Below are 22582 nucleotides of genomic sequence, written 5' to 3'. Positions count from 1 at the left end.
AGTAATGACATCATTAAATGGAATGCAAGGAATCAAATCGATGTTGCTCACTCTGGGCGCGCCATTATGTGTTAGGATTCAGATATGGGATTCAAAGGCCAAGCGATGTGGTTGTTTCAAACACACAAAGTGCACCTCTCTTTGTTTTACGTTTAGTTTGACAGTAAACCTCAACTGGGGGTAGCAATAAACAGCTTGAAGCCTCTGCCAAACTGCTGCTTGTCGTCAAGTGAGTTCACTGCCACCCTACCGTATGTATAGATAATACTGGTCACTCAAGTCGGTGATCTAACGTTGGCATGGCGACGACAGGGATCCTATTGTCGCATCCAAATGAATATGAGGCTGTTATTTTACTGTTGAGTGGCTCCATATTGAACCAAAGTGGTTTTGTTGGACTATGGGTTTTCATGATTACCCTTTGTATTTCGTGTATGTGTCGTGTGCTACTGTGTGTATTTTCGTGGCATTGCATACACAGTGACGCGTTTGTTTGAGATATTTGCCGCATACAAATGTGTGTTCATTAATGTGCTTTCCTGCACTGCGAGCATTGATCCACATCGGACTCTCAGTGTGCGCGTGTGTTTTTAGTCAGTGTGGCTATTGATCTGCGGACGTTCCCACTAGTGTGTATTCCTGCAGCATGTGTTAAGTAATCCCTCTCTGCCTCTTCTCCGGCGTCCCTTTTGGACAATTTGTCTCGGTTAGAAGCAAAGGCGCCCGTAAACGGCAGGCAGGCCTGCCTGGTCACTGCGCATCCACTGACTGGTTATACACACCTTTGACTATTGAACGCTTGAGTCCGTTTCTGCATGGGTAAACCTTCCATTGCAAATATTTGGAGTCCGTTTGGTTTTAGACGATGCCACCGTTGCCTTGTAGCTCTGACACAACAGCTGTGTGTGCTTTGACAAGCAAAAAGTGTGACGATCAATACAATTTGAAAAAAAAAAATGTAAGTATCTACAGTAACTATTGAATTGGTAGAACACTGTAATTGAAATATTTAAATGTATTTTGCAAGACTGTTTTTGAATAGTCAGAATGTTATATGAAAATACAAGTGTATATAAATAGATTTGTTATAACTGTTAGTTTTTGACAAAATTATGTTTCAGTAAAAAGTAATAATAATGTGGGAAGACAGTTGAAATTTTAATGGGGAAAAAAGTATTAATGCTGTATTACAAGAAGACCATTAGAATTCTTTGACAATAAGTTTGAATTTTATGGGAAAAGTGTAGTAATAAAGCAGGAAGAAAGTCGCTTCCCGCCCCTAAATAATTCTTAAAAAGTATTCAATATTATGTGAAGAAAGTTGTTTTTTCCCCAAAATATTGATTTAGAGGCAGTAGTAGTACTAAAAGAAGGAAGTTCTATTTTTTTTTTTCATTTTACAATAAATACGCGGAAAAAGTAGTAAGCTGAAAAGGAAGTTTGAATATTTCTGCAATTATATCATAATTTAGCAGTAGTTGTAAGAGTAGTAAAATTACAGCGTGAAAGTTATCATTTCTTTACAACGAAGTTTTAATTTTATGAGAATAGTCGTAATTGGCCAACAATACAGTCAATGTTTTACAAGAAGTCTTAATTTTACAAGAATAAAGTCATGTTTCAAGAAAATGTCACAATTCTACCAGAAGCTGTAATAATTGCTTTTTTGTAACAACATTTTGCAAGAAAAGGAAAACATGTAATTTCATAAGCATAAAGTCTGATTACTACAAGAGCTAAGTAATGTTTTTTTTTTAAAATTAAAGTTGTAATATTAACAATCGTATTTTTAATGCATTATGACTGGTGATTTTTAAAACAATTTTTTTTTTTAATCTTCCTTTTTTCTACTTGCAGCTTCTGTTGATGATGGGATCCAACTCTACAGCAGAGGAACCCAGGAAAATATAGATTCCTGTCGAATCCATCCAACAAGTGTCCAGTTCGCTGAAATTGATCAGGTAACCGAGAGCAAACACATCACCTCTCTTAAATGCCAGGCACACGCCCGCTGCTGTAGGCTAACAACTAGTGCGAGAATTAACTCCCAATTTTCCAACTTATTTCTGCCCATATGATGTCCTATGTGACCGTGGCTTCAAATTAGGTTTGAACAGTCCACACCTATACAAAACATTCAATTCCAGCACAGAACATATTAGATTGCGCTAACCGTGAAGGAAGACAAACTACAGATGTTGCACTTTCCTCAGACGAAAACATCTAAGCTATTATTTATCATTGCTTTATATTATTCACCATTGCTTTATTTTACGCTTGTTTGACCTTGGAACAGATTAATCCTATTATTAGGGTATGTGGGGGGGGGCTGCATGAATCTTCGTAATTCGCTGTGCCTTCAGCACGAGATGAGCGCAGACTTATCAAATGCTCCACAGAGGGTGGGTGGTGGGGAATGCGGCGTAATGGGACTCTTAATACCAGAGTAGACTCGGACCCCCCGACGAGAGGGAGGCGGCGTGGCGGGAGATAGACGAAGGAGGAGAGTGACTTTGAGGCGACGGGAGGACACTTGGCTGGAGGAGTTGTCTCTCACGCGCACACGCACTGGTGCACACGCTGCTCAACCCCGAACGAGCTCTTTTCCTCCCACATGGCAGCCCTCCATCTCGCCCCTCTTTTTTTCTTATCCAATCTTATTATTAGTATCATGCCGGTCTTCCCAACTGCCGTCAAGGGGGCTGTAAAGGCTAAGTAGGCACTGGGGGGGAATCCTTAAAAGTTATTATTAGTTGCGAGACTCAAATAGAAAATATTAAAGCACAAACCATAACTTTGGAGTATAATTTAATGACACAGTAAAGTCCTTCCAATTCTCTAATCACCACAGACTCGCCAAATGGCCATGTTTTCTGCAGAACTATTTTCTGAAAAATGCACCGATATGAATATTTTTGTGCAAACAGCAGCGGAACGGAAGATTCCATTTGCGCGTAGACAGGCAGACGAGCCATGTGAAAAAGAAAATGGTCCGGATTGCTATTGGTAGTGGTGGAAGTTAACTGCTTACAAGCTACACAAAAAATACACTAAAAATACAAACAAAAATAATGCATATCTGAAACGATACAAAAAATGACAGCATTGGATGGCATCGGGTGTATCTCCAAAGCCGTCAGGCTTTGGCCTGATGCCTGGGATGTGGATAATCTTACAATTCTATGGCTTTCCTAACTTTTTGTCTGGTACATTCATGGCTTTTTATTGTATTACATCTTTATTCTCGAAAAAATCCAATATTATGACTTCATATTTGCGGAATTAGTACTTTTTTTGTTGTCTGACTTTATTCTTGTAAAATAACTTTTTTTCTTGTGACTTATTCTTGCAATTCTACACATTTTTCTTCGAAATGACTATTTTCTCTTCGTAATATGACTACACTTTAATCGCAACTTTTCTTATGACTACCCTCATATACCACCTTTCCTTTTGTAAAATCACATTAATTCATCATCATTACAACTTTATCATTGCAACGAATTGAGACTAGTCTCAGAAAATTAGGACTTTTTCTTGGAATATTTGAGACTACTGTATTCTCATCGACATAGACATTTCTTGTAATGTTCTTTTTCTTTCCCTCTCAGTATGGCCCTCGTACCCTTTCAAACTTCTTTTGAACTCGTTACGTTGAATTCAAAGTGCTCCACTCACCTGATTTGACTGCAGCAAAGCCTCGCTAAGCGCCCTCTAACGCACATTTCTTTCATGCTAACATCTCAGTGTGCCGAAAGTATGTCGAATGTTTGGCGCATGTGATCAGACACGTGTGTGTGTGTGTGTGTACTTCCCTTCTTTTGTGTGCCGGCCTGGGGATTGTGCTTCATTTCTAAATTTATCCTCAAAGTGTGCCACCTCTCCTGTGAGCTGCTGCTGGGACTCTGCAGTGCAGGTTGGGGTGGTGAATGATTTTGGGGGGGGGGGGGGGTTGTGGGCGAAAGGATTGTACAGATTGGTGAAAAGAGGGGGAAAGAGGCAAAGAAAGGGGGAGAGTGGGAGTGGGTATGATTAGAGTGGAGCGTGAGCGAGGATATGTAAATGTGGGACGCAAGAAGCCTCTTTCAATTCCTCAATTTTTCTTGTTCTCTCATTTTCTTATCTCCTCTGCCATCTTCTGCTGCCCCCCCCGGGCATCCGCCTTTATTTGGGAACCAGTAGTTAGGCATATACACTATATACTATAGATAGATAGATAGATATATAGATATATTTGGATCTGTATGGTTGTTTGCTTGCGGCATGTGATTATGCCAGGGTTAAGTAGCTTCCAGCACTTAACATTTCTTTTCTAGAACGCATGGAAACTTTGCACTCGCATGAATAGGTTAAAGCAGACATGTTATGTCGCATTGACATTTTCATGGCTTGTGTGTGTAGGTTGAGATCAAGCAACCAAGTCAATCTTTTCCCTATTTCCGAAAATGCATCTGAGAGCAAGCCCTCCCGAAGTTTTGACGCGATTGATTTGCTATAGAACCTCTGCCCCACTTGAATTTCTCCCTCCATGACATGACCAACTAGGCTAGGGTAAGATCCCGAGACACTTTCAAGAGGTTACACCGTTGGTAACATTTTCATGCCTCGGCACTGTCATGCAGAGGCACTCGCATTAAATTCAATGCACAAGACTGGCCACAAGACCATAGACAATCCAAACAAACCACCAAAATGAATAAGAACGAAAGCCCCAAAAAACGAATACTTTCAGCAAGACAAGAACTAGGATGTGTCAAGTGTAGTCTATGTTATTAAGACACCTGAGAGCTGTTTTGGAATGTAAAAGAAACGTGCGCTTTCTCTCGTTTTAGATATGATAACAGTGTTATTGTTTTTCTGTGCCGGTTCTAGCTCATGTGTACATTTCTATTCCCAGTGTGTGTGAGAGCAAATCTCAACATGATTACACAGACTGGACCCTGGAGGAGGACTCTTATCTGGAGCCCCTCAGGTGGAGATCATCTCACGTGCTGCGGATTACACTTGCAATATCACCACGGCGCTTTCAGGTGCTGATAAAGTCTTGGGCATCGTTCTCTTGCGAATCACCAATCAATAACCTCAGTTAGATCGACTAGCAGACGCACATGTGACGCGCGTTTGCGTGTCAGATACCAGGGAAGTGGCAATAGAGATGTCGAATGCTGCTATATGACATCAATTCCACGGAGTTCACCAAGGTGACGTGTCAAAATTACAGTGACATTTCAAACGGCGTCACTTGCCCTGGGGCAAATAGAAGAGAGGAAGAACAACGTGGACAGTAGGTCATGCGCTTTAGTCGTCAATTGTTATTTTGCTGAATTTCTGTATTATGGAGGCGTTTGAAGTGCTCATTGCATTTATTTTATTTTATCGTTGATCAAATTGCACCAAAATACTGGCTACTTGTCGCATTGCTAGTTATGCATCTCGACTGTGAAGATCTTTCCATCATGGAGGATTTAAGTTTAGCCTGGGTTGTTAGCAGAAGTTATGGAGAGTCTTAGCCGTACGAATATGTTTTTTGCTCTCCCACTTTTACAAAATCAAATCATCTGTCCGCCATGTATTTTTAATGTTAATGTAAGATGAGTTAAAATTATATTAAAGCTATTGAAATAATAATTAGTGGCAATTCACAATATTTGGGGGGATGTTAATTTTTTTTCGCAGCAGGGCTCGTTCGCTATTGACGCTCACATTTTTTTTAGTTGACCACCGAACTTGTGTTATGCAGAAGAACACCCTCATATTCCTGGTTCAGCACCGATGGATTTGGATATTCACAGATTTCCAGCCGCCGTACAAACCCCCTCCCCCCACCCCCCTCATTTCATTTTTCAATATTTTCCTATATTTTTTAGGGCACTCATGCTTAAAAACTACAATAAGCCAAAGATGATAATATCCTTTTGAACAATTAAGTGAAATTTGATATTTCAAAGTGCTACAGCTGATTATCACCTTCAACACACTGATATGCCGCAGGAACAGTGGTTGGCAATCACTGGAAAACGTGACCCCACATCTGTCCAGGGCTGTGTGTGTGTGTGTGCGTGCGTGTGTATGTCCTGCACAATAAATACTGTGTGTGGTTAATCCCTCCAACAATGGGCTCCCCCAAGCTGCCAGCTCTCAGGCCCACAGGCCCGGAGTAAAGCCCGAGGGGTGGAAGGAGGGAAAACGAGGGTGGAAGTCACCCAGGCAGGACTCAAGAGACCGGACTTGGATTGCCTCCAAGTCTCCCTCCTGCGCGGGGGACGACGACGACGACGACGATGATGGAGGAGGTTGCAAGGACGCGCAGCTCGGCATGGGGGAGAGATAATGGAAGCGGAGGGGAACAGATGGGAGCGGAGGAGAGGCTGACATGTAGTTATGGCAGCTAAACGCAGTATTCCTGCGTGGCTTGTCGAGCGGCGGCAAACCAAAGCGACGCCCGTCACCGTATGTTTGACTCTTTGAAGCCACAATTCTCCGCAGGATGCGTTCCGATGTCCTTTGGGTGCGAGAGGGATTGAATTTGAGTTTTACCGCATGACATCTACGCACTGCGCATTCATACAAGAGGCTGTTGGCGCAAGATTTGATGTAAAGGTCGCTAGAACGCTACAGACCTTTGGCAAATCCAATACAGCAAACCTTCTTCGATTTAAAGTTTCTATAGAATATCAATTGTGATTTTTCTGTAATTTCCTGAAATGGTGTTAAAAAGTATGTGTTGTTGTCACTGCTGTTCCACTTCAGTCACTATTACATTTTTTTTTCAAAATCATTCAAGAAACACATATGGAGCAGAAGCGACAAATCGCAACTTAACATTATGCTACAAAACAATAACATAAGATGTGAATATTACACCTCATAACATTACGTTATTTTCATAGCCCATAATTTACGCCATAAGAAAATCAAATGCCAATTTCCCATTTAAGAATAGACTACCAGTAAACAGTAAACTACGATACAGGGTATGTGGTGTTTCAAAACGCAGTTTCCAAATAAGAATAACGCGTCGCAGTTTTTCCTTTGTCCAATTACCCAGTTCACTTGCGGCCCGGACGCTGACCGACCTTAGTTGTGAACGCTTGAAGTGACCTTTGAACCCGTGAGTTTGTAGCGATTGAAACCTCGCTGCGTTCCAACATAAAGATTTCTAAGGAATATGTGCTTCATTTGCCTTAATTAGACCCGTTTTAATGACAAGTGTACACACTCCTGCTTTGCTTTTATTTTTTTCTTAATTTCCCCACTGACGCATGCAACTTGGAAAGAAGTTAAAAAAAAAAAAAAAAAATATTAAAGTTCACATCTATAGCTTCAGGCATGGTGCTAGAGAGGGTTGATGATTTATATTCTTTTAGAAACGCCAATCTTAAGATTAATCACCTTTCCTGCACGCTGCTCTGGCATCCAGGCGACTGATTATAATTCCACACGTTAATTAGAAAAATGTCATGTCCTAAGGAAAGGGACGGATTCTTCTCATGAGTTTGTTCCCGTGCAGTCTGGCCATGACTTGGACGAACACGGAACATGCTAAAACATATTGTGTTTTTTTAAATATTATATTTATTTATTATAGATATATTTTTGAAAGCATTTTAGTTTTTATTTTTTTTTTTTTCAATTTGAATTTGAGTTATTCCGTTAGTATTTGTTAAGTAAAATAACCTTGGCACCTTGCATTCCCGAGCAGCCGGGAAAAGCTGGGAGGATGGGTGACTGTTTGACGTAGACGCACGTACGACTGGCAGCTCCTCCTGACCTGCATGATCGGACACGCTTCAGCAAATTTCACACTTCAGCCGATATGACGTCATCAACCAGTGCTGTCGTAGTTGGTCGATCATGCAAATCGACTCTGTTGGCCATCCACCACGTAAACCGTCGATACTGCGCGTGCTCAGATAATGTTCACCTGTAAATGTTGATTGCTCCAAACCCTCCGTGAATAGCTACAGCATTCCGTTCCCTGTAGTGACGATGGAGCAGGACTGTTTTTCGGTGAAATGTTCTGTTTGTATGGGCACACAACGATAATTAGCATCAGATTCAAAGAGCGCGTCTCAAGAGAGGCGAGCGTAAGCGCGTACATCATGTTTGTACATACACGGCACGGGCGGCAAGTGCCCGTCACAAGTGCATTTTCCCACAAAGAGTGCAAGTTCACCGTGTGTGAAGACGAGTACAAAAGAGCTATTTTCCCTCCGAGGAAATATCTGCAAAAGGACTGAGCATCTATACCAGTGTCGCAGATAACGAATGGTAAATGAGCTTGCACCGCGCTAGTCGGCGGGGGAAATAAGTATATCTGGCGCAGTCGTGCATGCATTTTTCATGTATCTGCTCGCTTGTCATTCATCAATATGCATTTGTACAGTTGGCCCCAGCGCTCACAGCTGTTGCGACATATCCATCTTGTCATTTCTTTCTCCTTTCGAGGGGCACCGGGGCGAGGGGTGTCGCTTCCCCCGACGACCGGCTCTCTGTGGGTGTTTGTGACTGCTACCGTTATGCATGGCCGCCGTCCCCTCGGCCCCAGCATAAATCATCATTAGAGATGGCAGGTGTGTGTGTGTGTGTGCGTGTGTGTGTGTTTTGTGTCTATCGTCAGACCGACTGCGGCAACTGCCCATGTGCAACAGGCTGCTACTTTCTATCTGCAAACATACACAACACAGCAATTGGGGCCAGGCCATTGTGCTGTTTTTCTTGTACAGTGTTTTATATGGAATACAGAGTTTGTGTTCCAGTGGCAAGAGGGCGTCGTGAATATGTGCAGGATATAAAGACATTTGAAGACTATTGAAGTGGAAGTCAACCCCAAAAATGTCTTTACGAGAATATGTTCTATGCAGGCCCACTAGTCAAAATGTGGCATTTTGATTTGATATTGCGTTTGTGAAATATAAGTTAAGTAAGTTGTCCATCTCAGGGGGCGGCCATTTTGCCACTTGCCGTGGACTGAGAATGACATCACAGGTGCTTAGCTCAGATAACCAATCATGGCCCCAGCTTCGGATAACAGGTGAACTGTGATTGGTCGTTACCTGAGCCCTGAGCAACGGTGATGTCATTTTCAGTCGACAGAAGTGACAAAATGGCCCCCCCCCTCCCTGAGGTGGATTTTGCCTCTTAACAAGTATTACAAACGCAACATTAATCGAAATGCCATGTTTAGACTAGTGAAGGTCCATAGAACATATTATTGCAAAGAATGTTTTTGGGTTGATGTCCACTTTAAGGCATTCTGGGGTGAAATTTTCCACCTGGTGTCAAAATATTGGTGTCAATTATGTTCTGTGGCAGCTTTGCCACGCCGAGCAACTTGTGATTTTGGATCTGTTCTGGATCTGTGAAATCTCAAGACGACCAAGGCAAATCAGGAGCGAAACGTGCCGCCTGGTGTCAGAAAGGTCGTGTGAGCATTTTTTGTTTTCTCACATACTTTTAACCTCAGTCGCAATGATGTGTCAACCTAGACTGCCGCTCAGACTGCCTTTCAGTTTTTCACCTGAATTTACAAGCCAACTGTCAACGCGTCACAAACTGAAACCGAAAATTGTGAACACAAAACCGTCATATGAACCGAACCGTTCCAACCATATTTCAAATTCGAGACTTAAGTTACCGGCATTAATGCACCAAGTGGTCCTCTTCATAGATTACTGCAATGTTAGAGCGAAAGTCCTGTTGATTTGGAATGCTCACAAGACACTTTGAGTCTTTCATATCGACACCCTTTTTAACAAGTGTGTTTGTAGGCTTGTCTGTCTGTGTGTGTGTGGGTGTGTGTGTGTGTGTGTGTGAGAGAGAGACTTTGTAAAAAAAGAAATAAATAAATAAAATTGTGTGTGGAGGGGAAAATCAATGATATTAATTTGCGGAGGCAGTGGTGTGAGCTGAGGCAATCTGCTGCGCACTAGGAGCCACCATTTGCTCGTGATTTAACGCACGCACACACAGACGGACAGACACGCACACGCGCACACATCCTCACCAATCCGACAGTCCCAAATTGCACCTTCCTTTTACTCTCGATGGCTTTTTCATCCAGAGATATCAGTTTACAGTTTATGAGGCACAGTGGAGCGTCAGGCATGACTGCCTCATTCCCATTCACGCACGCGCGGACACGCGAGCTCGCTGTCTCCATCACAGTGCAGGTAATTAAAAGGCAGGCTGTTCCATGCTGACTTTTTGGCTGGGGGGGGGGGGGACGTCCTGCCTTTTGTTTCTTGCAAAAATATGAGGAGCGTAATTGCACATACTGAACGCACATGCAACACAAGGGATCCCTTACTCAGTGACGTAGCGCCATTCCTTCAGCCGCCGCGGAACCCGAATTGGTACGTAGGTCAGAACATGTGTTTTGCTACGCTTTACTGCACATTACACACATACGCTGACATTGTAGGGAGCGCATACAGGCACGCCACCCATGCCACTGAGCAGCAATATGAGAAACATTTTCACTTTTTGTATGCATGGGGTCTCACTCCCTTTGACAGTCTTTGCTTCAAGTTCCTCTGACGGAGGAATAAATGGCCAAGACTAGAATAAATGTATCCTAATGAAATCAGTGAATTATTCCTGACTAATCAGTTTGCTCCTCAAAGCAACATTGTAATGAGTGCTTAATTGCACTGTAGTTTGCCGAGGTGAAAAGGGTAGACTATATTTACATTTTTTCCACTTTAAAGAAAAAAAAAAAGTGAATTAAAGCTCAATTTCACCAAGATAATTTCATTAAAGGTTGTTTTATTGACATAAGTTGGTGAACATTCAAGAGGACATATTATGAAAAATGTGCTTTATTTAATGGTTTGTAGACATATGTCAAATGTCTTAAATTCGACTGAGTGTCAAATGTCTTTGAATTGACTTCAAAAATGCGTAATGCACCCCCTTTCAGATCCCATAGGCTCACAGACATGCACACAAAGCCTAAATCTTACGTTTAATGCGTTGCCAAAGCGAGCTCATGCACGTATTTTCCAGAGTTGTCATTCAACCTCTTGTTTGTCGATCCCACAGCAACATTTTCTTGGACTTCCTATGGTGTTTGATGTTCTGTCTGTGATTTGCTTTTGATGAATACTTCGATGGCAGCATATCGTACGCCTGACATTAGACAACGCCGCCGAGCCGGCATCACTCCCTGATATCTACGATGGCAATTAGCGGCAATTGTCAGCGCCACGGCAGAGGCTCGCCACATTTATCGTCCAAACGAGCTGCTGCAACGTCCACGTTCTCACATCAGCTCATTGTCAGACGCGTTCTGAATCGTAAAGATGTCTTTTTTTTTGTTTGTTTTGTTTTTATCCAATGGCTAAAAGTGACTGCGGTCAAGCTAACGTCAATGTTGAATTTGGCACTTCGTCATTGACGTTCGAGTCCTTAATGCGTCAGCAGTCCTTTTTCAGTGTTTGAGTGAGATTGAAATCAATTTTGTAATTGTGTCCGACATGGAAATCGCAGTAGTCGCAGGGCAATTTGTAAATGAACGCAAATTCATCAACTTGGTCAGGCAGGCCGTTTTCAGGTCTGTAACAGAACAAAAACAGCAAAAACACTCTAGATTTGAGTCATCTTGCATTGTATGGATTACGTAAAAAAAAAAAAAAAAACAGCTACATAACCAAGACTGAACTTTCCAACACTGGGCATGACTGTACATTTTGCTCAAGAAAACCTTCAGTCTTGAGACTCCATTGCACTCTGAATGGATTCAAGACAAACTGTGCCAGAAGTAGCAAAGCAGCCTAAGAACATGACAACGCCTCCAAGCCCGATTGGAGCTGCCGCCGTGTTTAACATTGGCTGCACGGGGGCTGCTTTGCTCCAACTAGCACAATGTACAGTGAAATCTCAAGACAGGATATTCTGGTGCCAGTTGGGCTGTCCAATGTCAGCAAGATTATTGTTGGTTATGGTCTGAGGCTGCTTTGCTACTTCCAGCAAAGGGGAGGTTTTGAAAATGTGCAGGGTGCAAAGACGGTTCCAGACCATCATGGCATTCCGGAGTACAATATGCTGCCCGGTGTCATAGATTTGGGGCTGCTTTGAAGCTTCTGGCACGTCTACTTGAATTTGGACACAGGGTGGAATGATCTCCCAACATGCATATTGGAGCAAAATTTGCCGTCCATGTGGTCAGAAAGCTCGAACCCAGCTCGGCGGGAGCTGAAACATGCAGCCTGGAGATGGCGCCCCTTCAAACCACGATGACCGATCACTTATCATTATGGTTGCCGCCATATCAGGCGGAGTGTAGCGCAGTGAAAGAAAAAGGGCAGCTTTTATCTGGCCCTCGTTCATCTCGCGAGGAGCCTCCAGTTATGACCAGCGGCAGAGTTGCGCTCGAGAAGAAACCCATGCAGACAAATGGTCCAATTGTGCTTTAACTAGCCCATTCATATTTTAATAGAAAGCAGAAAGAAAGACGAGGCTGGGGCTTCTGGAACAGTCGTCCTCACTGGCTGCACAAACGTGTGTGTGCGTGTGTGTGTGTAGTAGGAGATGAGGAGTAAAGATTATGGAAGAAGAGAGTTGCCCCTGTCTCATGCTTTCTGTTGATGTACCACCTCAGGGAAATTCTACCATCTGATTCACTTTAGTGGTGTGGCAAACAACCAGGGCTTCTGTTCAATTACACTCAAGTGTGTGGATGCGTGCGTGCGTGCGTGTGTGTGTGTGTTTTCGTCTCTCAGAGAACTATTTTAAGTTTTGGGCCATCGTAGACAGGATTTTTTTTTTTTGGTGTGTACCGGGTAATTTTTTTTTTTTTATCAGAGCTACTATTCCACAGGGAAGAGTTGTTTTTAAAATGTCTTTAAACCACTAAAGACTTTTAGGGATTATCGAAGATCCTGAAAGATTTTGAAGGATTCATCAAAGCAAGAACTCTTCATTGTGAAGTTATCCTGTCTAAGAGTTTGGTGGAAGTTGAAATGAGGTACGCACATGCGGATAATTCGCCGATTATGTGTCAGATTCCCCCTTCGCGGTCAAAGTCTCGGCAAGTCTTCCTTTAAAGGAAAAGCTGACCCAATGTGTCGTAGGGTAAATCAACATTACGTATTTGGCGAGATAAAGAAATATTTCAAATAAACGGAAGCATGTAAATTGTATAACTGCAGCGACAAAACTTGGGGGTGGAAGGGGTAGAGCGAGCCGCAGAAGTAGTAGTAGTGAGCCAAATGCTGGAATAAATGAAGGCTTTAGGAGGAATAGTGCTTGCCCTGTGTGCCTTTAAACCCAGCAATAATTTAAAGCAACGTTCCCTCTGAAGCTTTGGATCCACTTCGACTGGTCATCTTGAATCAAATCAGGCCACTGCTTTGTGTATTCAATGTGTGTGTGTGTGTGTGTGTGTATACACGTGTTGGCTGGTACACACAGAGCCCCTGGTCTACTCTGAATTATTGACAACGGAGAATAATTGATTGGTTCACCTTCAGGCCTATCAGACGACATCTTAGGGCTGCTCATCCTATCAGTGCATCTCCTATATTGCCCGATTCTTTTTGCTGACGCCATTTGCAGCCTGTTGGGCTCCTTTTGTACTTCTCTAACGAATCAATGTGTGTATGGCTTGCGTTCCGTAGGGCCCCCGAGAGCTTTGCTTGGAGAAATGTAAGCATGGTAATTGGTCTATGACGAAATATCAATGTTGCTCTGTATTGTCTTTTATTCTTTATTTTTAAAGACGGCATAATAATCCATGATTAATCCATGTTTAAGGATCACTTGACTGTGAAATTGATTTATTGATTTTTTTTTGCCTTGTGCACTCTGCCGATTTTGACTTGGTTTCTAAATGACCATTTCGAATGATAGGTTCCTCCCGCACTCGTCGCTGTGTTGATTTATTTGTTAGCGAAGAATCGAGAGCCGATCGTTGCTTTGAGGGAATGCACAGAATGCCGACAACCTTGGATAATTAATGCTTTGAGATGATCGTTTAACGTTAAATATCTAATTTTGCTCAAGCAAGGCTGATGGATGCAGGCGGCGGTCAAAATCGGATTAGTATATTAGCCATTAAGCTATGAATTAAGATGATGTTCATGCAATGATTTAAAGCGGTACTGTAACTGTGATGATGTGCAAAGTTACTTTGCTATCTCTTATAAAACTCTAGAAACATCAACATGAGAGATGTGGAGCTTAAACGTTCTGTGTTCTGTGTAAATCAGCTTTATCATTGAAAACAAACGTACCATGATAGATTTAAGATCTGTTACTGCAGGTATTTTCCTTAAATAAGTAAATACATAAACCTGAATATTTTTTCTTACGTCAAATTTGTATGCATTTTTCAGTACAGTACAGTGCCAATGCATACTGAGTACCTGCACCGAACATATAGTAACAGCCTGGTAGTGTCAATAATTCACTTTCCTAAAGAGAAGACAAACTCTCACGTTTATCAAAAAAAAAAAAAAAAAAAAAAAGACAAAGTATTTATGTTGCACTTTCCTAAAAATAAGTCAATTTACTGATGTGTCACTTTCCTAAAAAGAAGACTGCTTTAGTCAAAAAGGACTGTAATTGATGTTACATTTTTTACAAAACAAGCTACACAGGCCGGGCTTTCCTAAATAGAAGACAAATTATTCATGCCTCTTTCCTAAAGAGAAGGCAAATTGCTTCGCACTACCGATGTTGGATTTTCCCAAAATGACACATCACTGATGTTGCGCTTTTCGTAAAAAGAGAAACAATGGACGTTGCGCTTTCCTGAAAAGACCAACTCTTAATTTACTTAGAGAAAGAGCTTCATGTGTAAGTAGACAATTTCCCCTTGAGCTGTTAGATCCAGTCTCTGTTAAATGAGCTCTTGAAGACGTTACTCAAGCCTTCAAATATCTCCCCCCCATCTGGTTTAGCTGTCCGCCTCACCCATGACGAAGTATGCAGTCATGGCTAGCTAGAGCGCAGGGAGTGAGGTCCCTTTCCGATCGATAACACCATTCCACAGACAGGGAACGGCTGTGACATACGACCCTTGCCCCTCACTGGCACGACGCCGAGATGGCGTCCTCTCGTTGCTCGTGACAGGCCCGGAGATGAGTTGAGGATGAATGAATGGCAGGATGAATGAATGGACGGATGAAGCTAATGGAACGAGGGGAATGGAGCAGATGCTGCAGCTGGATCACTGTCATCGACAACAGACAGAGTGTGATAAAAAAAAAAAAAAAAAAAAAAAACGGAATCATTTGGAATGATATCTGAACACTGTGGCCCAACTGATATGGATTTTATTTTTCAATGGCGATTTCTGAAAATTCTGATTACTGGTTAAGCAAAATATATTATGAATAAAATAACTTATGTTTTGGTCCCTTAACACTTACAACAATAAAGGTAAAAATTACAGGCATAACATTCGACTGTTTTACAGTACTTTTTCCTTTAGTATTTAATTTGACCACAGACAGAAACTCTGCAAAAATCGTCCGATTTATTTGACAATTTCTTTGTATGGGAGAATGCTCAAATGTAGTTGCCATATGTTGTAATGTGTTCATGTGTTAAAACCCCAAATCTGCAAAGATCGGCAAAAAACTTGACCTTAGTTCTCAGCCAGTCTTGACATCAATTTGACATACTCCCTCCATCTGTTCTTAAAATTTTACAATCATATGCGGTAGTTTTATCAGCTACCATCCAATCTGAAAATCTCAAAGGTAACTGGGGTAATATTTCACAAGTCATATTTTGAGCACGTTAGCTTTTAAACTTTTATCTCCTGACCTGCTTTGCTCACAGTTGGGGCTCTGCCTATCTGTGCGCTTTTATTCCGGGCAGGTCGCGGGGTTCAGTTGGCGTCGCATAATATGTTTGCGTCCCGGTTACGCTACAGGAGGTCAAGTAGCTTTACGGCCGGTATCATTTGTACATTTGCGCTTGAGATATAGAAATTCCCGGAGCTCCAACCGAAGCTCCGCGCGGCAATTCTGCATTATCAGCGCTGTCGTGTTGACGTGTGTCCCTGTGCAAGCACACAACGCAGAGGACGGGGCTGACGGCGGGAGTCGAGGGGTAGTGTAATCCTCTCCCGTGTACACTTCATTATCGCGCTCACACGGCACCCGGTGAGGCCTCGTCCTGCCCAGTAATCCGAGAGAGAGACTTTTCTCGCCGACTATCTTTGATCAGACATCACTCCAAGTCAGAGTGTTCTTTCCATGGCAAAAACTAATGCGTGATTGAAGATTAGTTGTTGAAAAAATGTTAAATGACAAAAAAAAATAGCAGAAAGTTAGGTGGATATTTTTCAATTTGATTTGATTAAATCCATTGGGAGTGTTAATTTTGAAATGTGTGTTTGCTTGTGTTCAAAAATTTTTTTTTTTTCAGTTTGTTAAATTATTTTTAAAATGATTTAAAATGCTATTTCTTATGTTTATAAAATGTTTAATTTTTAAAAATTCCACTTTATAGTGGTTGGTACTTACATTTGAACAAACCCCTATTGCTGATTTAATTTTTATTTATTTTTTAAGAATATTTTTTCTTATTTTTTTTCCTTAATTTTTAGATTGTTTGGTTAGAATTATATTTTGTATGTTTTTTTTCTTTTTTCTGTGTAAACTTTTGAAGCCCGATTGGTTTTAATGAATCACTTAAAACGAAATGCTTTCATTTTGGTTTTGGTTTTTTATTTGTCAAATATTATTTTAAACTATGCTTTTTAATGCATGTTTCTTGACTTTTGTATTGTGTCGCAAAAGAATATGTGTGTGTCCGTGCACATGTTAATTGGCTATTGATTGCCATGCTAAGTGGCGGCCATGCTTTTGTATTTGCAGGCGACAGTGACGAGTTCCTCCTTTTTTGTCTAGTCAATAACCAAGAGCCATATTTATTAAAACCTTCTCAAAGGAAATCAATGTTCCATTTTTTTTTTTTTAACTTACCATCAGCGCACTCAATGCTTTAACAGGCAAGTCAATACCACTTTTCAATTCATGCTATAGATTTGAAACACAGCAAAATAGTCTTTTGTGGTCGTCTTTTTTAGCATTGAGACAAAAAATGGCGATCTTTCAACGATCCGCCCCAGTAATAGAGTCATTCTTCCACTCTGGTCACATTTCCTTTCTTGACTTTCACATCGGATTTGTTTCCGTCATTGCAAGTGCCCTAATGACTCGTCTACTGCGCAAGGAGCAGGAGATGGAAGCCTGAGATCTTCAGGCACGCTTCTTTTCAGTGATCGACTAGTCATTAATATTCGCACGCTGATCTTTTTTTTTAGCTTTTTTTTTTTTTTTTAATGAAACTTTGCGGAATTCAAGTCACAGAATGTGAATTCATAATCTTTTCAATTTCCAAAACAATATAGCCGACGTTGAAGTTCAGATTTGACAAAGTGGCGGAGGTTGAAGGTGGCTAAAACATTCTTTGGCGAGAGTGAAATGTGTAGGTACCGTGCGCGGTTCTTTTCAGCGCTCTACCCCAGGCAATCTGAGCCACTTATAAGCAGATGCCGTGATGCAATTGATTAGTGCCACTTAATCAACAATTTGAAGTTGCTTCAGTTATTTCTTACTAAGAGAATAGTTCAGGGTAGTATATTACATTTAGCCATTTTACAGTCTGTCTTTGCTTGTGTCATTTATGTGATGACACAGTGAGCGGCGGCTAGCATCCGTCACCTGGGAACTTCAATTCAATCCTGTCGTTATTAAACTCGCATCCAGACGTTTTTATACACTGTAATAAGTTACAATCGAGCTTCTGCGCGAAGCGAGTGCGGCGAGCCCGGCGTGTGAACATCCAAGTGTACAGAAACAAACAAAGTTACGCCAGCCGTCGCCATTCGTCTCCATCTATCCCCCACTTTTGCAGTAACCTGCTTACGTTACGCCGCGCGCCATCCCGGAGACGTATGGCCTTGCCTCTCTGGTGCTGGGTGACTCTTAAAAAAAACAAAACACTTTGAATCCATTTTCTGTCCTGGGTGAGCAATAGAGCTGTTACGGAAAAAGAAAAATAAGTAAATAGGTTTCTACAGGAGCAGAAATATGCTCCTTGCCTCATTAATAACAATCGCAACAGTGCATACTTGTATTTTGTTTTTTGCTATTGCATTTGTCCATGGTGAAATTCGATGCTACTTCGGGGACTTTGAAAAAGTCTTTAGCCATTATTTTTCCCTATGTTGGATGCAGAAGCTAATTAATATGTGGCGTTATTACTGCATGTGTGAGCATTTTGGATTCATAGCTGGGCACGTATAGATTTGTGCCATCTGGTGTAGGAATTAGTCCACTTTTTTTGTGCGTGCTAATTTTGCGATATTTTTTACAATTGTTATCTTTATAGGGCCCATTAAATTGAAAAGTTAGAAAAAAAAATTAACCACTCACCGGTTTCAACATCAGTGCGAAAATGGTTTTGCATTGTAACAGGACAAATGAAAACGTCTCGAGCACCCATGTGCAGAATTGAACAGCCAGTCGACCATTTTTTTTTTTGTAGGTTTGAACAATTAATCAGGTAGCCTGCCTAACCTATAAAACCCAAATATTTTTATATATTAAATCTGATAGTTTATTGTAATACGGATGAATTCAATGCTTGCATTTGTTAAAAAAAAAATACAAGGGAAAGAAAACCTTGAAAAAAAAATCACACATTAAATCACAATAATGAGTGGAATTCAATTATTTGTCTAAATTGTTCAGCCTTAATAACAGCTAAGTGTGTTAGGATGTTTCTTTAAAAGAAGACCTACACAGTTTATAAAGGTTATATGATGCCAATAGTTTAAGTCACCTCCTCTTGCATCTGCTGAGGTCATTCCTTAAAAAAAAAAGAATAAAGGTTTCACAAAGAAACCTTTTAACATACCATCATCATAAATATACAAGAGCATCTGTTACACACACGAGCGACCGGAAGGGCGTTGGCGTTTTCCCCCCCCTCTCCTGACACAGGTGACACCCCCGTCAGCGGGGCGGAGGGTGCCGCGCGGTTGATGGCGAGCGAGACAGTTGGATTTGCATATTCATCAGATCTAATCAGCATTCAAGAATATGAGAATGTGAACTTTTTTTTTTTTTTTTTTCCTCCTCCACTTCATGGCCATATGGTAGACAGCACCCAGGGTGATAGTGAAGTCCGCTTAGTTTGTTTATACATGTTGTTCAAGAACAATGAAGGAAAGTCACTTCACAAATGACTTTTTAAGTTATCCTTCGAGGGTCCTTGTTTAAAACTCCTTTCGTCATACTTAAAGCAGACATATTGTGCATTTTTTTTTTTTCACAATGGCCCTGCCTCATGCCAGTTAGTGACTGCGCACCCTTCCCATGTACTGCTGGGCCAACGGGGAATGCGGCTTATGTTATCATGGCGACCGAGGGGGCGGGGCTAGGGATTTGCAACTAGGTGGGTGGGTTGTACGTACAAAAGCGGACTCTAGAGTAAACGCAAGTACAAACGCATAAACGTCAAGCTTCATAAACTACTACACAATGTGACACTCGGGCTCATCAAAAAGACTCTCCGTAACTTCTGTAGCGGAACCTGGGCTAAACTTAGCGCCTCCCCTTCTGACAATGATCGTTGATCTGTCGAGATGTATTACCTCAATGCCTACTTAACACCAATTACTACTTTCCTCTTGGCCAGTTATAGAAGGGGCAAAAAAAAAAAAAATTAAATGGGTTTCACAGAGAATGTGAAAAGGTGAATGGGCGAAACGCGATTAAGCCACGGATCAATGTTCTTTGACAATGACCCTTTTGTGTCCGTCTTCTTTCAAACAAGCTCTGCTTTTACTCAAGAAGACTGACTGCGGCTTTTAAGATTGGAATTTAGTACTTGAACACACACATAAATTCCAATCGCCGCCTTCTCAAAGTGAACAGAGGAGATGAAAGCGAGTGCGGAGAGAGCGAGTGAGAGAAAGAGAGAGCATTCCCTGGAGAGATGTGCTCCTCAAACAGGTGTCGTTTACAAGTGTTCCATTTCGTCAGCACAGCCCCCCCCCGCCCCCCCCCCCCCCCCCCCCCCCCACACACACACACACACTCTCTCGGCGCAGAGAGAGAAGGTGAATACAGGTTAAGTTGCGTGAGATCACCGTGACAACGCATGCAAATTCGCCCACAAAGCAGCCTGTCAATCTCCCGCCTCACGCTTCGGCGTAGTCTCTCTCTGCTTTTTGCCACTTCTCCTGGTGTTTCCCTCTCCATTTTTCATTTCCTGAGCTGAGACCCGCTTGCGTGTACATCATGTAGGCGTTGTATGCATGTTTAAAGGAACAATGGTCCTCTGTCCCCTGGAGCTTATTGCTAATGTCACTTAGGTTGGATTTACGCCGCAGAGCTCGAGTGACAACATTGCGATTGTTTGGATGTGCTTTACGGCTGTGTCAAGAAAAAAAAATAATAATGGAATTGGATATATACAGAATGGAATCAGACCTGCTCCAAATGTGGATACCAATCCGATACTTCAGATCGGATATCTGCCGATGCAAAATATTTGAAGAGCCTATGGCCAGAAAGTTTGGCATTTTGCTTCTTCAGGGGACATTTTAGATTCCTTTTAGACAGACTAGACAGATGGGCGAGGCTATAAATACGAAACATTAAAAGCTTTCGACATTGGCGGCCAATTTTGATGATTGGTCATAAAACTCAAAACTCTGAGCAACATGCAATTTGGGAGGCCTGTCTATCATGAGTAGATCCGCAAAAAAAAGTCTCAAGGACCCTTTCCACCAAAGGCACAGCAAGCTTGCCATTTTGGTTCGGAATAGGACATTGTGGCCATTTTCCTTCAAAAATAAATTCAGCCCAGAGATGACCAAATTTAAAATAGCTGGCTGACACTATAGTTGTGAAACATTAAAGTTTTGTCTTTGCGTGTGATTGTAGCATGGCTGGGAATTTTGATGATTTGTCATAGAGCACAGAATGACTCAACTACGTAAGCTTGAAAACTTAGCCAGTTTCACTTCTCAACATGAAACTTGGTAGGCATGTCTTTCATGAGTAGACCCACAAAAAAGACTCAAGGACCCACCCATGTCGGGAACGACGCAGAGTGCCTGCCATTTTGGTTTGAAATGGACATTTGAGGTTCAATTTGGCAGACATAAACTCTTCCTCGGGATTTTGTCTGATTGTACAATTGCTGTCAAATACTAGACAGATGGGCGGACATAATCTTTTTCGTGCTTGTATCTACCTAGATTTTATAATATGAATGTATTTTTCCTCTGGATGGTTGTATTGTATTTGATCTTAAATCCACTTAATATTTCTTCTTATATAGAATAGTTTAAAAAAAAAAGATATTTATCAATATAGGCTGCCATGAATTAACTAATGTATGAACATTTTCAGCTGTATTTCCCATCCCTATTTTCCATCTTCCTAGTGTCATGCATAACGGTTAGCAGTTGAACCTCTATTATCGTGCACTCTCATTTTATTTTGAAAATAGACTAAAACTCAGTTGTCAGTTTCATCTTGCAGCTTCGAACAATTCTTACAAATGAATCCTTTAAATCCTCCATTGCAGAGTAGATTGTTCTGCTTTTTGTCAGAAAATAAATGAAGGGTCTTCCTTTAAAATGACCTGTCATTGGTTTAATAGAAATTTTATGTATTTTATCTACTAGTGGTATTGATGACTTGGTATCGGTGATTACTCAAGAATTGAGTACATACCCTAGCATTGATCAGAGCAAAAAGTGGTATTAAAGATCTCTCGAAGATGCATGAAAAGAAGCCATCTGCGAAAAGACACAGGGAATTTTAAAAGATACAAAATGTTCACATAGTGGACTTAAGACTTAACAAGGGATTGATGCCTTTCCCTGGAGAGGAGCAAGGACGGAGGAGGTTTGCACCTGAGTGTGCGGGTGTGATGTTGCACCTATTATCACACACTGTTCCAGAGCGCAATGTGAGTCGCCGTCAGTCATTAGACACACACACACACACTCACACGATTCAATCAGTTGAGCTCCAACAGGCTTTCTCACAACAAACAAGCGTCAGATTTGTGCGCGTGTATGTTTTAGGTCCCAGTGATCCTATACTCGCCTCTTTGTTTGTTGCCAGCAGCATGTTGATATCAGCTCATTAGTATCTTCCGAGTTGATGAATGTAGATTATTCTGCTCGAGTCCTTGCGGCGGTGGGTGTAGCTCGCACGTGCGCGCAGGTCTGTAGATCTCACATGAATATGAATGTCTCGCAGAAGGACAACAAGATTGATTGCTGTGCTGTTTTACACACGCACAGCAATTCGTCTAGTTAAGAGATGTGAGAAAAGGGACAAATATTGTATGGCTGCTTTGGTCATTCGGATTCATGCGTTATTTTCAATGAGAAATTTAGGACAATGATGAAAATTTGGCAGTTAATGCACACTTTTGTCTGGATTCACACTTAAATGTCTGATATTGATTGGCAACCAGTCCAGGGTGTGCTTTGCCTCTTGCCTAAAGTTAACTGGGATAGGCTACAGCTCACCGGTTGACAAATCGTATAGAAAATGCTTGGATGGACTCAAATGTAATGATTTGCTTTTTA

General features: G+C 41.6%; 1 protein-coding gene across 2 annotated transcripts in view; it reads left to right on the top strand.

The window, feature by feature from the left end:
• Positions 1-22582, top strand: part of dab1a (DAB adaptor protein 1a) — a 190563-nt gene that overhangs the window by 31698 nt on the left and 136283 nt on the right. For both annotated transcript variants that reach the window (XM_086047316.1, XM_086047315.1), the window contains one exon: positions 1858-1961. The gene's annotated coding sequence lies outside the window, so the exon portion shown is untranslated. The remainder of the gene's footprint in view (positions 1-1857; positions 1962-22582) is intronic.

This window comes from Filicampus tigris, chromosome 12, assembly GCF_054856515.1.
Source record: "Filicampus tigris isolate MCC_2025a chromosome 12, RoL_Ftig_1.0, whole genome shotgun sequence".
NCBI classification, from domain to species: domain Eukaryota; kingdom Metazoa; phylum Chordata; class Actinopteri; order Syngnathiformes; family Syngnathidae; genus Filicampus; species Filicampus tigris.
This window is presented reverse-complemented; position numbering and strand designations above follow the sequence as displayed.